At 43.4% G+C, this 12,096-nt stretch overlaps 1 non-coding gene across 1 annotated transcript; it reads left to right on the plus strand.

Moving 5' to 3' along the window:
- The first annotated feature begins 5,292 nt into the window (after nucleotides 1-5,292).
- On the plus strand, nucleotides 5,293-5,364 carry Trnaa-cgc (transfer RNA alanine (anticodon CGC)). The gene has a single exon. It is a non-coding gene; the product is annotated as a tRNA-Ala (tRNA).
- Nucleotides 5,365-12,096: the final 6,732 nt, after the last annotated feature.

The following is a 12,096-nucleotide window of genomic DNA, read 5'->3' on the forward strand; positions in this document are numbered from 1 at the left end:
CCTGAAAAGCTTCCACCAACTAAAGACTCGCTGTCTCTCCATATTATGCGTAGTAACTACCAAGCATTGATTTGGTACAAGGCAGATGAACCAAAACCAGATATCCCACAACCTGAAGACTGTGGTTGGAAAGTTGACAGCACTGGATTATCTCTGCGCCCACAGCTCATGACACTTCCACCGGTTCCAACAGCCTGCATAGAACTTGTGACTTGCGGTTGCAAAACCACATGCTCCAGCCAACGATGTTCCTGTCGCAAACACAATATATCTTGCAGTGCAGCATGTTCCTGTCAAGAGAGTTGCTTGAACACTACTCAACCAGCGGAAGACAGTGGATCAGATGATGAGGACTAAATGTTCTTTAACATACGTGAATACAATTCATCCTGTATTTTGTTTTGCAAACTGAAATCTCGTACAAATGCAATACCTGTGGGAAAAAGCTAAAAAGTTTTGCGTTCGCCAAATTTTGAGTTCTCGATCATGCATGTATTCTCTTTTGCAAATTGCCGCAATTTCATACAAATGATACTTGTGGTAAAAGCTTCAGTGTTGAGTTATCCAAAAGTAGAGTTCTCGAGTTCTTATTCTGTGCATTGTGTGTAAAGGAAACATGTGTGACAGCTAATACATTTGAAGTTTTGTTGTATATATTGTCATGTCTAACGAAATATACTCTTGCGCATAAGATTCCATGCATTTTTTTTCTTGATACCTGTCCCGGTACATTATTTTGATGACAATATAGAAAACTTAATCTGACTCAAATGCAAATTTTCAGTTCAGTTTCGTTCACTTGCATTAATATAGTAGTTGATTTCTGCGATGCTTGGAGCATGTTACTAGTAGGTGGATATTTTATGTATATTATGTGGATGTAAAGGACAAATATTCCTAAGATTCGAAGCAATAAATTTCTTACCAAATCAGAAGCTCGAATGGGTTCGGTAAATATTTAACTTTTTTGCCTCAGAGCCAAAAACGTTTTCCTGATTGTCAACCGATGTATACTACAATTCGCACAATGTTATGCTGGTCAGTTTGGTACCAAATATAGCTACTTAGACCCGATATTACTCCTGCCAGGAGAAATATTACAATACGAGAAATATCACGTCATCGTCTAAAAAATTAGGGGGTAATGTTACATATTTGCATGCTAGTGCACATTGTATTGAGTTGAGATACACTTGTTTGGTATTATTTTAAAGCGCAATAACTGGGGATGATTTTAGTGCATGTTTCTACCACATAGAGAAGATACTGGATGAGATGTGAGGGAAAATGTGTCTTCGGAAATCTGAAACTAAAATGATTTTTGGGTGAAAATTTTGAGTGTTTTCCTCCTGGTTCGTACAAAGTGCCCGTAAATGTCATTTTTGATATATAGTAGCATGCAGCATGTAATTCTGGTCAATTTGGTACCAAATATAGTTATCTACATCAAATAGTTGTCTCTCTAGAGTAGAAAATATGAATCGAGAAATATCGCGATTCAACTGCCTGGCTGACACAATAAAATCAGTCATAGTATGGTTGTGCACACCTCCACAGGGTGACAACCGGCTGTTTCCAATGCCCATAGGTTCCCCCTAAGTGAAAAAATAGGTTTCAGGTATACGAATTATTGCGCAAACGAAAATCCAAAAATGGGCCCCTGGGTCCTGCACTAAATGCAAGTGGTGGACAATATGAGATACCCTTTGCCTCACAGTTAATGGCCTCATAATGAGGTAGAGGAATGAGATAAAATTCATATAAAGCCGTATTTTTGAAAAGGGGAAGGGAGGACTCAAGTGATAAAAGATGGCTTTATTTTGTACACTTTTTACTCCTTTTTTAAATAAGAACATAGCAGGCAGTAGCTTAGCCAGTAGACTATTTGTGCTGCCTCGGAGAATCTTGGAACCATTTGCTGAACTGAGTGCAGACCAACGTGGCTCACTGTGTACTGGCTTGCTTTATCCAGTACAAGTAACTCTCGATTTACGTGAGTGTTGTGTCCTTGAAGAGGTCATTGCGTAAATCATTAACAATGTAAATCAAACAAGAGGTGTGTTTGTACCTTTATTGCCTACTGTATCACTCTGACTCCTCTCCCTCTCGTGGTTCCTCCTCTGGCTGCCCTTCCCCTCGTGGTAGCACAACAGCGAGGGTGTTGTTGTTGTGGGGGTACTGTATTGTTGTTCAAGTGGCGCGTGGGAAGAACTGAGCTCAGCTGTGTGGCCGCGGCGCCGTGTGAGTCCAGTTGCGTGAGACATCTGGTGGCCACTCCATAAAATATCGCATATAAGTGAAAAAAACGTGTAAATTAAACATTTATTTGGATTTTGGAATACGCGTTATTTAAAAAACGCGTAAACCAAACGCGCGTAAATCGAGAGTTACCTGTATACGACTTATTTCATCTCTGTTTATTTATGTTTACATCTCAAAATTGTCAATTAATTTGTTTCTTTATGTGCACCATTTAATTCTGCATGTTTTCATATATGATACAAGATTATGTTGAGTTTATTGAGTTTATGGCTGAAAACTTGTTATATTCAATATCGACGTTTTAAATTTGGTGCGCGCAGCGATCCTGGATACGGCGCGGGGCACTGTTTGGGCCCGGCTGTAGTGAAGGGGTTAATTGGTTGAATTACTACAGATATTTAGGGTACACACTTGCTGTACCAGAAACTATTAACTAAAACGTTGCTAATGTAATCGCAGAAGTAATCACGGTTACGATTACACTTTTAAGCCATTGATACCAAATTTATTAGGGTACGATATGTCTGTGAGGGTAAAATACGTCCGGGAATGTAGAGTATCGCGGCGGCAAGAAAAGGACGTTCGGGCTTGAGAAATGCATGGTGAGTGGAAGAGAAGCTTATTGGAAACTTACGGTGCGCGAGAGGGTTAAATAGTTTGGTTGTGTCTTACAGGGAAAACCTAACCATTGAGTCTTGCAGGGAAAACCTAACCATTGAGTCTTACAGGGAAAACCTAACCATTGAGTCTTACAGGGAAAACCTAACCATTGAGTCTTGCAGGGAAAACCTAACCATTGAGTCTTACAGGGAAAACCTAACCATTGAGTCTTACAGGGAAAACCTAACCATTGAGTCTTACAGGGAAAACCTAACCATTGAGTCTTACAGGGAAAACCTAACCATTGAGTCTTACAGGGAAAACCTAACCATTGAGTCTTACAGGAAAACCTAACCATTGAGTCTTACAGGAAAACCTAACCATTGAGTCTTACAGGAAAACCTAACCATTGAGTCTTACAGGAAAACCTAACCATTGAGTCTTACAGTGAAAACCTAACCATTGAGTCTTACAGGGAAAACCTAACCATTGAGTCTTACAGGGAAAACCTAACCATTGAGTCTTACAGGGAAAACCTAACCATTGAGTCTTACAGGGAAAACCTAACCATTGAGTCTTACAGGGAAAACCTAACCATTGAGTCTTACAGGGAAAACCTAACCATTGAGTCTTGCAGGGAAAACCTAATCATTAAGAGGAAATGAAAGAGGATTAAGAGGTTTAGAAGAGGACTAACTTAGGCATCACAATATGGAGGAAATGGAATAGGATTAATATTTGCTCCTAAGAGGTTTAGAGGAGGATTAAGAGGAAATGAAAGAGGATTAAGAGGTTTAGAAGAGGACTAACCCTTTCCATACAGTAAATAAAAGGAAGGGAAAAGGAAGGAGAGGGACGGTTAGTGATATATCTGTGAGGGTCAAATACGTCTGGGAATGTAGAGTATCGCGGCGGCAAGGAAAGGCCGGTCGGGTCTGAGAAATGCATGGTGAGTGGAAGGGAAATTTACTGGAAACTTACGGTGCGCGAGAGGGTTAACTAAAACTATGCCAATGTGATCCCAAAAGTAATCATGGATACGATTACATTTTTTATATATTCGATTACGATTACTTAAAAAAATAAGAGGGTAATCAATTTCGATTTCCTGAAAAACTGTAATCAATTGTACTTCATTACGGTCACAGAATACGATTACCCCATGTCTGGTTACTACCCCCAGTGGTGATTGCTTACCATCCCTAGAGGTGTTTATGATAAATATATATGATACACTAACACTGTCCAGCTGTTGTTAGTGGTGGTGAAGAGGCTAGTCTAATCTTCATATGCCCTGGTTCCTATCCTTAGTGATGATAGGCTACCATCCTCAGTGCGGATAGGTTACTGTACCATCCTTTGCAGTGGCAGGTCATGATGTATTAATGTCCTGGGCAGTGATGAGTTAGTATTCTTGGGTCCCCTTTCACAGTCGTTTTGTTCGTTTTGATCGTTAGCAATGGCTGTTATCGCCGCCGTAGTATTTCCACGTCAAACTGGCCGATGGGGTAGTGGCGGCTGCGGGTTAGCCTAGCCCGCACCTTGCCACACTCTCAACACCTCTCGCTTCATCTGCAGCCGGCTCTACCCCATATGCCAGTTTCACGTGGAAAACTATAGCGTTGATCACCGCCATTGGTAACGATCAAAACTATGCAACCTCAACATAAAACTTAGACATCATTAAATGGTTAGGGGATTAAATGGTTAGCGAATTCGCTCATATGCGACTAACCTCAATGTGCCAAGTGTTCGTTTATGCAGGAAAAATTCGCTGTTATGTGAGTTTGAGTGAGGTATGGTGTCCGACTCACTAATGTTTTCCCGCACTTTCCTCTCCTATAATTAATTAACTTTTTCCTTCCTCTGATCCTAAAGTTAATCCTCAGGTAGCTAATTATCAGGTTACATCGTAGACTTTGGGTGTGTCTCCTGTAAGCAATCAATGTGCTTTTGTTGTGTAAGTGCTTTTTATTGTGAAATGGTGCCGGAATGAATAGTTAGTGGGTTCGAAAATGGGTCGTGGAATGTGACCCCTAATAGTTAAATGGGATGGGATGATAGATTCGATATATGTGAAGTCACGTTATGCAGGCTATCTCATTGATCATATTTACTGACATACAAGGGTGTAGGTTATCTCATTTATCACATTTACTGACATACTAGGGGTGTAAGTTATCTCATTTATCACATTTACTGACATACAAGGGGTGTAGGTTATCTCATTTATCACATTTACCGACATACAAGGGTGTAGGTTATCTCATTTATCACATTTACCGACATACAAGGGTGTAGGTTATCTCATTTATCACATTTACCGACATACAAGGGTGTAGGTTATCTCATTTATCACATTTACCGACATACAAGGGTGTAGGTTATCTCATTTATAACATTTACTGACATACTAAGTAGTGGCAGGGGGCTTCGTGGTGCAGTGGTTAGCACACTCAGCTCGCAACCGAGAGAGCCCGGGTTCGATTCCCGGGTGGAGTGGAAAAATTTGGGCGGCTTTTCCGATACCCTACACCCCTGTCCACCCAGTAGTGTACCAGGTATTAATCGGGGGTTGTGTCTCGTCTCCTGGGGTCAGTTCCCTTCTCCTATAATTCCTTCCCCTTCTGTCTCTCTCCGGCATATGACCACAGATGTTGCGCCGACTAAACCAAACTTTCCAACTTTTTTCCTTCCATTCCTATCACCTGCCTCTTTTAACTTTCCTTCTCCACCACAGCATCATTTAACATACTTCTACGTGACTTTTTATATTTTTTTTATTTACGTTTTAGTGTATTGCACCGGTAGGCTTTCTTGATGGGGCCTGATGGTTGGCCCCAGCCCGTCATGGCGCAGGCAAGTGTTTATAGTGGCGCCATCTTCTCCTGGCTCATGCTGCCCCCCGGAACTCCTTCTTGATTTGCTTGGACGGTTTCCTCTAGAGTCCGGGTTGATGGGTGGTCTTCAGGACAGCATGTGGGTAGTTTTAAGCCACTCGGCGGTGACTGAAAAATCCCAGGTGGTAGCGTGGGGATTCGAACCCGCGTCGTCCATCACGCGGTGAATGTGGACCCAGCACGCTACCACTCAGCCACCGCCTACCCTAACTGCTTATTTCTGGACAAAATATAATGCTGTTTATCATGGAGAAAGTATTTTTGTCCAGAAATCACCAAATGACTGACTTTTCAAATGCCTGTTGTGCACTCACCGCTGCCCGACAACGCAGCCGCAAAATAGCTCACAGAGAGGTTCAACTTGCTTACTGTTTCTGTATTTCACTAACCGCTCACAAAGATCACAAGTGGACAAACTAGAGCAAAACTAGGCAAATTAACGTTTTCCCGCAAGGTATCCCTCCAGTGTGCATGCGTATTGAATGGCAGAGTGATTTATTTCTGCGAGGAGGTATTTCTCGCAACACCGTCCCACATATACTGGACTGCCTCTGCCTTGTCCCGTCCCTGCGTTGCGTTATGTTTTACCGCTGCCCCACATCAACATTATGTGCGCCATTTGTTCCATATTTGGCTGTCTGATTTGTTAGCCCAGTAGCAGCGACGGGCCAAATTTGTGGCTTTACCGTGTAGCAGCGACGGGCCAAATTTGTGGCTTTACCGTGTAGCAGCGACGGGCCAAATTTGTGCCATGATATAAACCCCCCAAAATAGATGATACACAAAATAGATGATCACAAATGCTTTGATATATATTATGAAATGGTTTGTGTGAGGGGTGATTTTTTCTCATTTTTCTCGCTTGGAGGGACCATTAAGAAACATGATCCCTGCTGCTACCGGGTTAAGGACACTGCTTTCCTTCATCATAGTTCACAGTGCACTCTGAACTTTTTCTCCATGTAAATCCTTCATATATTGTTGTCACAGGTGATGTTAAGCTTTTTATTAAATTTTCTTGGGTTAATTATGGTATGACATTATAGTTTAGGGCATGAAGTATGTAAGACTAGAGTTTGTTTAGATGATGTGGCTTTACAGTTTACACAAAGAGTATTACTTCCTTGATTGAGGCAAATTTAGTTATCATTTGATTTTAAGGGGCTTCGTGGTGCAGTGGTTAGCACACTCAGCTTACAACCGAGAGAGCCCGGGTTCGGTTCCCGGGCGGAGTGGAAAAATTTGGGCGGCTTTTCCGATACCCTATGCCCCTGTCCACCCAGCAGTGAATGGGTACCAGGTATTAATTGGGGGTTGTGTCCCGTCTCCTGGGGTCTGTTCCCTTCTCCTATAATTTCTTCCCCTTCTGTCTCTCTCCGGCATATGACCACAGATGTTGCGCCGACTAAACCAAACTTTACAACTGTTCCCTTCTCCTATAATTCCTTCCCCTCCTGTCTCTCTCCGGCATATGACCACAGATGTTGCACCGACTAAACCAAACTTTCCAACTGTTCCCTTCTCCTATAATTCCTTCCCCTTCTGTCTCTCTCCGGCATATGACCACAGATGTTGCGCCGACTAAACCAAACTTTCCAACTCTTCCCTTCTCCTATAATTCCTTCCCCTTCTGTCTCTCTCCGGCATATGACCACAGATGTTGCGCCGACTAAACCAAACTTTCCAACTTCTCACTTGATTTTAAACTTTTTTTACATATGCTTGTGTGAAAAGTTCTTCCTCTGAAATGTATATGGCAATTAAATTTTAATGCACTTTAATTTATTCCTCAGGAAATGCGAAGAAGAAGAACAGAAGTCACAGTTGAACTTAGAAAGAACAAACGAGAGGAAACTTTCTTAAAACGAAGAAATGTACCAACCATAGACTCTACAACAGGTGGGTGTTGATATATGTAAACTATTATTATTATTTTTTTTTTTTTTTTTTTTTTTTTTTTTTTTACATCTATGCATATAGCACCGGTAGGCTTGCTTGAGGGGCCTGGATGGTATTTGGCCCCAGCCCGTCATGGCGCAGGCAAGTGTTTATAGTGGCGCCATCTTCTCTTGGCTCATGCTGCCCCCTGGAACTCCTTCTTGATTCACTTGGACCGTTTCCTCTAGAGTCCGGGTTGATGGGTGGTCTTCAGGACAGCATGTGGGTAGTTGTAAGCCACTCGGCGGTGACTGAAAATCCCAGGTGGTAACGTGGGGATTCGAGCCCGCGTCGTCCATCACGCGGTGAATGTGGGCCCAGCACGCTACCACTCAGCCACCTGCCTACATGGGGTCACTGAGGAAATAAAGGCCAATAGAATTTCAACTACCTTATTCTCCTGTTATAATACTAATACACAGAAATTTTTGGTATATAAAAGACACTTTTATAAGAGCCTCCATGGTACTTTAGTTAACCTGCCCTGCTACGAATCCATGGGCTTGGGTTTGAATCAATGTGCAACCACCCAGCTCTTCTTCCTTCCTTTCAGGCTGGTTGATATATGAGTACAGGTAACTCTCGATTTACGCGAGTATTGTGTCCTTGAAGAGGTCATTGCGTAAATCATAAACAATGTAAATCAAACAAGAGGTAGGTTTGTACCTTTATTGCCTACTGTATCACTCTGACTCCTCTTCCTCTCGTGGTTCCTCCTCTGGCTGTCCTTCCCCTCGTGGTAGTACAGCAGCGAGGGTGTTGTTGTTGTTGAGTAGTGTGGGTACTGTATTGTTGTTCAAGTGGCACGCAGGAAGAACTGAGCTCAGCTGTGTGGCCGTGTGAGTCCAGTTGCGTGAGACATCTGGTGGACACTCCATAAAATATCGCGGATAAGTGAAAAAACATGTAAATTAAACATTTATTTGGATTTTGGACCACGCGTTATTTCAAAAACACGTAAACCAAACTCGCGTAAATCGAGAGTTACCTGTACCTTGGGAGACATGGGGAGGTAAACAGCTGTAACTTGGTTGTCACACTGGCCTTGTGTCCCGAGGAAATATGGGCAACACAAGCTCTGGGGCCAATGTGACAGAGATGAGTACTGAGGCCATTTGCAGCTTTGTTGTATACCCCAAACTTAGCCTTTACTTTTTGTATAAGATGCATTTAAAGGTTATCTTCGGGGTTAAACATTTTCCTACAGTTTTTAGTTGTTTGTTCAACATTAGCATTCATTTCATCGATGCCTGCTCCTGGGGGCTTCATGGTGCAGTGGTTAGCACACCCAGGTTCGATTCCCAGGCGGAGTGGAAAAATTTGGGTAGCTTTTCCGATCATACGCCCCTGTCCACCCAGCAGTGAATGGGTACCAGGTATTAATCGGGGGTTGTGTCCCGTCTCCTGGGGTCTGTTCCCTTCTCCTATAATTCCTTCCCCCTCTGTCTCTCTCCGGCAAATGACCACAGATGTTGCGCCGACTAAACCAAACTTTACAACTGTTCCCTTCTCCTATAATTCCTTCCCCTTCTGTCTCTCTCCGGCATATGACCACAGATGTTGCGCCCACTAAACCAAACTTTCCAGACTTTTCCGAGGAGCTCCCACCAGGGGATGGCCACGGTAGAAGAGCTTCCAACGTTCTCTATCCAGACACTCCCTCCTTGCCTGCTCAGAGTTTCTCAAGGATCTTTCCCCCCTCTCCCTATCGTACTCCTGCACCCTATCCCTCCATTTCACTGGAGGTCGTCCTCTAACATTCCTCCTCTATCTCACTCCTTACACCCTCCTGGTCATCTTACTCTCCTCCATTCGCTCCATGTGGCCAAACCACTTTAAAGTCTGTCCTTCACTTCTTCCCTTCACCCCGAGACACATTCCAAACGCTCGTACACACTTTCATTACTCATTCCATCCATTCTACTCACACCACAAGCACTCCTCAAATAACTCATTTCCACTGCCTGCACTTAACCCTTAAACGTTAGCGCCCAAATTGACTCACACTAGTGGAGCCGTGACTCCATTTGGACCCACTGCAAAAATATTAAAAATATATATATGTATCATCTTTATTGAGTTACACTGCATCAGAATTGAAAAAGAAAACATCTTGTAGGACAATGAAAGTAAAAACAAGGAAATTTATGATCATATTTAATTTTCATGATTTATTACAAAAAAATTATTGAAAAAAATAGTGACTTTGCCATATAATGTATAAACAAGAATCCTTCGAAAAGAAAAGTAAGAAAATTTAATATTCTCTAACTAAAATGGTACGTTGCTCTTTCAAGTAAATGTTGTAAAAAGTCTATCCTGCAATCCAAATGTAGTGCTCTGACCAAATGAAAATGAACAATTCTTGCATGTATTTTTATAAATAAACATGTAAATAAATAAATAAACACAAGATGCATACACACACAGTAATTTATGATAATAACATTCCTTGAATATACCATTAGAAATAACTGACAAGGATAATTTTTTTTTTTTTTTTTTTTTTTTTTTTTTTTTTTTTACATACACACACTCCCAGGTCTTTCTCTGCCTCTGTGGTGGATAGTGGAGTGTTTCCCATGTGGTATTGGTGTGCTGGATATCCCTTCACTGGTAGCCTGGTAACATACACTCCCAGGACTTTCTCTGCCTCTGTGGTGGATAGTGGAGTGTTTCCCATGTGGTATTGGTGTGCTGGATATCCCTTCACTGGTAGCCTGGCAACATACACTCCCAGGTCTTTCTCTGCCTCTGTGGTGGATAGTGGAGTGTTTCCCATGTGGTATTGGTGTGCTGGATATCCCTTCACTGGTAGCCTGGTAACATACACTCCCAGGTCTTTCTCTGCCTCTGTGGTGGATAGTGGAGTGTTTCCCATGTGGTATTGGTGTGCTGGATATCCCTTCACTGGTAGCCTGGTAACATACACTCCCAGGTCTTTCTCTGCCTCTGTGGTGGATAGTGGAGTGTTTCCCATGTGGTATTGGTGTGCTGGATATCCCTTCACTGGTAGCCTGGTAACACTCCCAGGTCTTTCTCTGCCTCTGTGGTGGATAGTGGAGTGTTTCCCATGTGGTATTGGTGTGCTGGATATCCCTTCACTGGTAGCCTGGTAACATACACTCCCAGGTCTTTCTCTGCCTCTGTGGTGGATAGTGGAGTGTTTCCCATGTGGTATTGGTGTGCTGGATATCCCTTCACTCCCGGGAGGCGGTGGCTGAGTCGTCAAAGTAACGGCCTCGTGTTCAGGAGGACGCGAGTTCAATCCGCCCAGTGCCATTGGTGTGGGATTTTCAGCCGCCGCCGAGTAACAAAACTACCCACATGCTGTCAGAAGACCACCTATCAACGGACTTTAGATTCTAGGATCAAAGATGAGCTCTGGGAGGGCAGCATGAGCCAATGCAAGATGGTAGCCTAAACACTCGCCTGCGCCAGAACAGGCTGGGCCGACCATCAGGACCCACCGGAAAGCCTTGGACCGACCATCAGGATCCACCTGGATGAAGCCGACCGGCGCAATAGGCTTCAATGTAAAAAAAAAAAAAAAAAAAAAAAAAAGCCTGGTAACATACACTCCCAGGTCTTTCTCTGCCTCTGTGGTGGATAGTGGAGTGTTTCCCATGTGGTATTGGTGTGCTGGATATCCCTTCACTGGTAGCCTGGTAACATACACTCCCAGGTCTTTCTCTGCCTCTGTGGTGGATAGTGGAGTGTTTCCCATGTGGTATGGGTGTGCTGGTTATCCCCTCCCAAGGTGCGGAACTTCATTTTCATCACTGAATTGTAGCAGCCACTTTTGTTCCACTCCTGCAGCTTGGTGGTCTTACTGTAGGAAATTCGCAGTCAAGGGTTAATCAAGGTTATATCGGGCGGAGTGGAAAAATTTGGGCTTTTCCGATACCTACGCCCTGTCCACCCAGCAGTGAATGGGTACCAGGTATTAATCGGGGGTTGTGTTCCGTCTCCTGGGGTCTGTTCCCTTCTCCTATAATTCCTTCCCCTCCTGTCTCTCTCTCCGGCATATGACCACAGATGTTGCGCCGACTAAACCAAACTTTCCAACTTTCTTCCCTCTCTCAATCCTCTCTTAATGGCGCCGTTTCGAAAAGTAAGGGCTGTTGTGGCTTGGTGGCTTGTTCTGCTGTTACTCAAATTATGGACGTTGCTTCCCCCCTATAGGGCCGGTAGGCTTGCTTGAGGGCCTGGATGGTGTTTGACCCCAGCCCGTCATGGCGCAGGCAAGTGTTTATAGTAGCGCCATCTTCTCTTGGCTCATGCTGCCTTTGGAACTTCGTGATTCACTTGGACGGTTTCCTCTAGAGTCCGGGTTGATGGGTGGTCTTCAGGACAGCATGTGGGTAGTTTTAAGCCACTCGGCGGTGACTGAAAA

Source organism: Eriocheir sinensis, unplaced genomic scaffold, assembly GCF_024679095.1.
Source record: "Eriocheir sinensis breed Jianghai 21 unplaced genomic scaffold, ASM2467909v1 Scaffold221, whole genome shotgun sequence".
NCBI lineage: Eukaryota > Metazoa > Arthropoda > Malacostraca > Decapoda > Varunidae > Eriocheir > Eriocheir sinensis.